Here is a 6,000-nt window from a genome sequence, read left to right on the forward strand (position 1 = left end):
GTTTTACTTCTGGATCCATTCAGGTTGGAAATATGCACATGTTTTCTTTCTGTTGAATTATCTTGGCTTTCTCGTCTCAGTCTGCAGAGCCTTGCTCCAAAGGTCATCAGAAGTTATGCAGTTTTTCCTCTCTGTGGAACCAGCATAACCCCAGGAATCTAATTCTCATCCATATATTTGTGCAAAAGCACAAAAAATTAATATGTAAAACCAACAGAAACTGTCTAATTTATTAGTGGCGTGGCACACAACTACGGTCTCAGACACATGGAAACGATGATAATTATTCATAACGAGAACTTTCGGTCTGTATTCCCTGCTTGCATTCACATTTACTAATTTGCGGTTTGTTTTCTGCTCATTACACTCGGCATGAACTGTTGCAGTGACCCAGCCGTCGTTATCTGCGCCGTTTTCTGCTAAAACTCACAAATTACGCTGCCGCTCGCTCTCAGGTGCCTCAGTCAGAGGGGCCCGCTGACAGGCATGCGGGAAGAGGATTTCCTCCCGTCACTGTGTATTATTAGTAAATTACCAATTAGGCTGTGTATCTAGCCGATATAATGGCCGACATACAGCAATGCCTCGTAATGACATGACTGCTCTCAGCAGAAAAAAAAAATGAACCTGAAAAAAAACAGATTTAAAAACATGCTCCTTAATGGATGCAAGAGGGAATTTTTTTTTATTTTCAGGGGAATAAAACTTATCAGCAATTATGAGCGTAGAGTGATGCAAAAAAAATAAAATAAAAAAAATAGAAAATCAGAATATTAATAGCAGCAAGAACATGGGGTTGTCTACATGGGAAAATGGACTCTGATGTTTAAGTTACCCTCAGGGTTTATTTCTAATTAAACCTCCACGGGCGCTAAAGCACCGCTGTTTTTGAGTCAAAGGTGCACTTCACGTACACACTGCCCAGCCGCAGAGAATCGAGCGCTCATTCAGGTTTAAATGTCACAGTCCTGTGAAACAATCACATCCACAGGCAGCATGAGCAGATATACGGTCCCTGGGGTCAGGATTAGCATCCACGGGTGTGTGACTCCATATCTGACCTTTATCAGTGGCTAAGTAGAGCTCTCCGGGGTCTCATTTGTTTCACCTCAACCAAACAACGGCTTCAAGCGTTCTCTCTGTCTCTGAGCTGAATGAACACACCGAGGCACACATTCTTGAGTTTTAGGGCTTGTAAAGGACTGCAGGTGTACTTTTACTCACTGCCAAGGGTATAAAAAACTTTTTATTGCAGATACAATCTGCACCATTTTAGTCATTCATAGTTATAACATACAGTTCCCCACTTCTTGGTAAAGAAATGTAAAAAATTAGAGCATTTAACCTTTATTCTGATTATATTTATTCAGTGGGAGTGTTTAAAGGTCACACATATTGCTTCCTTTAAACATTTAGGATAGGTCTATTGGCTGTATCAAACATGTTCATTACATGTTTTGCACAAAATCATTCTCAGATAATGAGATTTCACCTCCCCAGTTTCACCTGTTTTGAGCTCACTTCAGAATGAGCTGTTTTAGGGCTCTGTCACTTTTATGCAAATGAGCTGTAGCTGGCCATGCCGCCCGCCTAGAAACACCCATCTGTGCTTTCATAAAGTTTTGGTTTGTGTAAGATACTTCTAGGGGGTTGTTTCAGATTTGAAGAATCTGAGAAAAAAATCAGACAATATAAATGCTAGCGTCCCTATGGGCCTGTCAATGCAAATTAGCATTACGCTAACCTTTAATTGTTATCTAGACAAAGCAACACCACATTTACTAATTGCCAAAAACTGCTGGATGTCTGTTTCTTTAGTGCTTAGGTTGTTTCTAAAAGCAGTAGAGACCCAAATGGAAGTTCAGAAATGTGCAAAAAAGGATTTTATTTTTAAATAATAGGGCACCTTTAAAAAGAGAAAAATCACAAATTCCCCCAATTCTTGGCGATCCCAATCAGTTCCTATAAACTAAATGTATCGAAACCATTTGTTATCCACACTAAACCTTCATCACTATCCAGAAGCTTTTCCTTTATTTCAATTTTCTTGGAGTATAAATGCGCCATACGTGACACAGAGGCCCGATTCTCCTAAAACATCTTCAAAATCAGACGGACAGGAGAACATGCCATTCAAGTGAGATGATTATGAGGATTTTCATGAGTCTGAAACAGAGTGAGAAAAATAATCATTCCCCTACACCAGTCCACATCAGCAGTCAAACAAAAATGTTTAAAAATACAATGCTCCCTTATATACAATGGTCTACAGCTGAGCACGAGTGAACGCTGGCACGACTTGCTGCCGCTGCTCGCCGGAATTTTTGTATTTGCTGCTCCCTGCCTTTGCTCACCGGTAACCTTTTAACCGGTAACTTTTTAACAGACAGTGCAATTGTTTTTAACGGACAGTGCAATTGTTTTTTACTGAGAACACGGCCACGATTCATCGGCACTACAGGTTGTGTGCGTCCCAACTAGGCTACTATCGGTAGCTCACCTGTCCTGCCCCGTTTTCAGCCTCACCTGACGTTTTTTAATAATGTGGACCGACAGGACATACATCCTGCTTGTCTGCATCTGGATATTTCTACTGCCCGCTCACCTGCAAGTGGCGGGTTTGCTGCAGTATTCAGCCGCTGACCTGCTCCGGCTCCGCTGTCACTCGCCCGGACCTGCGCCCGAGGCACTCCACCTTCACCCGGACATCACCTTCCAGCCACGCCGGAGATACATCCACCGAGGATCTCGCCGGATTTCCCACCACAACGGTTCAACAGCAATAAAATCCATCTGGTCCAGCTCCCGACGGGGGATTCGTCGCCCTCCATGCTCCACCAGCCGGGCTGTCGACCACAGCGTGTTAGCCCGCCTAGCTCGGTCGGCTAGCACCACCACCAGCTGCAACAACACTGCACTCAACTTTGCTCTGCTTAACATCCGCTCACTGACAAGCAAGGGACATCTCATTCAGGACCTCATCACTGACCGTAAACTGGACTTTCTCTGTTTAACCGAGACCTGGCAACAGCCCCAAGAATACTCTCAGCTCAACGATTCCACTCCTAATGGGTTTGTTTACATCTCTCAACCCCGTGGTTCCGGGCGCGGAGGAGGTCTCGCGATAATTCATCGCGAGAATTGGAAAGTCTCGCCGGTATCTGCGCCAGTCTCAAGCACGTTTGAATCCACAGTCTGCAAGCTGTCTGGCCCAACTCCAACCATCATTGCTGCTGTCTACCGCCCCCCAAAACCGAATAGTGCCTTTTTAACAGAGTTTGCCGATTTTCTCACCCACCTATCCTCTCTATCACCAAACTTAATCCTACTGGGTGATTTCAATATCCACATGGACAATACCAATTTGCCTCTCACCAAAGACTTTACTTCCTGCCTAGAGAGTTTTGGATGTCAGCAATACACCACTACCCCCACACACTCCAAAGGACATATTCTGGATTTAATCTGCTGCTCTGGTGTCATCCCTCACAACATAACAGCTGATGAACTCCCCATAACTGACCATTTTCTCCTCTCATTTGAAGTGAATATTACCCTCTCTATCTCTAAAACATCCCGCCTCATATCCTTCCGGAACATAAAGAACATTGATCCCTCCACCCTTATCTCAAGTATCCACTCTTCCTGCCTCCTTGACTTCAATAATCTGCTAACCCCTGATGACCTGGTCATCCACTACAACACTGGTCTCCATAATATCCTTGACTCGCTTGCTCCACTAAAAAATAGATTTGTTTCTTTTTCCGTCTCCGCCCCCTGGTACACCCCAAATCTCCGACGCATGAAAACCAAAGGACGGCAACTCGAAAGACTTTATAGAAAAACTGGTCTCACTATACACAAAGAAATGTACAATAATCACATTATTCACTATAAGGACTCCATTGCCAGCACTAAATCACAGTATTACTCGAGCTTAATCACTGCCAATCAACATAACTCTAAGTCACTTTTCTCTATACTCAATAATACTATCAAACCCAAGGACTCTTTCCCCCCGCACCTTTATACAACCTCCTTCTGCAATGACATCATGTCATACTTCACAGGAAAAATCAAGAACATTCACCAAAACCTTGGATCAACGGCTCATCTCAGCACCTCACCAGATCTTCCCTCGCCTACACAGTCGCTCTCCTCCTTCCATCTTCCCACTGTCTCGGAAATCACAGAGCTCATTCGGAAATCCAAACCATCCACCTGTCAACTGGACCCCTTCCCAACACAACTTGTCAAAACCTGCCTCCCCTCTCTGGTTCCCCTCATCTCCGCTATCATCCACACCTCCCTCACCACTGGAACTGTCCCTACACTTCTCAAAACTGCTGCCATCACTCCGATTGTAAAAAAACCTGGTGCCGACCCGATCAACTTCAACAACCTCCGTCCTATCTCCAATTTACCCTTCATTTCCAAAATTCTTGAAAAAACAGTTGCCTCCCAGCTCCATACTCACCTATCTGCCAACAGCCTGTATGAAGAATTTCAGTCTGGTTTCCGGCCACTCCATAGCACTGAAACAGCACTCATCAAAATCACCAATGACCTCCTCATGGCATCTGATTCTGGACTACTCACCATCCTCATCCTCCTCGACCTGAGTGCAGCCTTTGACACCATCTGTCACACCACTCTCCTCAGTAGGCTTTCTTCCATTGGCATCACTAACACTCCGTTGGACTGGTTTATTTCCTACTTCTCTGACCGCACTCAGTACATTCAACTGAAGACCCTCAAATCCACCCCCCTCCCCCCTCACCTCAGGCGTGCCCCAGGGCTCTGTACTCGGGCCCCTCCTCTTCATCATCTACCTCCTTCCCCTTGGCAATATCTTCCGCAAATTTAACATCCAATTCCATTGCTATGCTGATGACACCCAGCTCTACCTCTCCACACAACCATCGTCCTCTCTTCCCCCCACCTCCCTCACAAATTGCATCTGTGAAATAAAAGCCTGGTTCACCAAAAACTTCCTTCAATTAAACAGTAGTAAAACTGAGGTTCTCCTCATCGGCACCAAATCAACTCTTTCCAAAACTGACAGTTTCCCACTTGTTATTGACAGTTCCTCCATCTCCCCCTCCCCCCAGGTTAAGAGTCTGGGTGTCATCCTCGATAGCACCCTATCTTTTCAATCCCATATCAATAACATTACCCGGTCTGCCTACTTTCACTTAAGAAACATCAACCGCCTCCGTCCCTCCCTTACCCCACACACTGCTGCCATACTTGTGCACAGCCTTGTCACCTCCCGACTGGATTACTGCAACTCTCTCCTCTTCGGCCTTCCTCAGAAATCACTCCATAAACTACAACTGGTCCAGAACTCAGCTGCTCGCATCATAACAAGAACTCCCTCTATCCACCACATCACCCCGGTCCTCCAACAGCTTCATTGGCTCCCCGTGCAGTTCCGCATTCAATATAAAATTCTCATGGTGACATTCAAGGCCCTTCACCACCTAGCCCCCCCTTATCTGTCAGGCCTCCTGCACATTCCCACCCCCTCCCGTGCTCTTAGATCCTCATCTGCTTTACACCTGTCTGTCCTATCCGCCCGTCTCACCACCATGGGGAGCAGAGCATTCAGCCGCTCTGCCCCCCGCCTCTGGAACTCTCTACCACCCCTACTTAGAAACACGGACTCACTTCAAAATTTTAAATCACAACTCAAAACTCATCTGTTTAAGACCGCCTATTCTCTTTAATTATCAATTTCCCTGTCCCAGCCTCGGTATTTATTTATTTTTTATTTATTTTTTAAATGTTTTTTGTTTTGATTCTGTTCCTGACATTCTGTTTTTTTACCCTTCTGTACGGCGACCTTGAGTGTCTAGAAAGGCGCCTTTTAAATAAAATGTATTATTATTATTATTATTAAAAAGACTGAAGCCGCAACAAAAACCAAAAGGACTGTTGGCTCTTTTAATAGTTTTTTTATTTTTTTATTTTCTGGCTTCGCTCACAATAAAAGAGCCG

This window comes from Fundulus heteroclitus, chromosome 5 (assembly GCF_011125445.2).
Source record: "Fundulus heteroclitus isolate FHET01 chromosome 5, MU-UCD_Fhet_4.1, whole genome shotgun sequence".
Taxonomy (NCBI): domain Eukaryota; kingdom Metazoa; phylum Chordata; class Actinopteri; order Cyprinodontiformes; family Fundulidae; genus Fundulus; species Fundulus heteroclitus.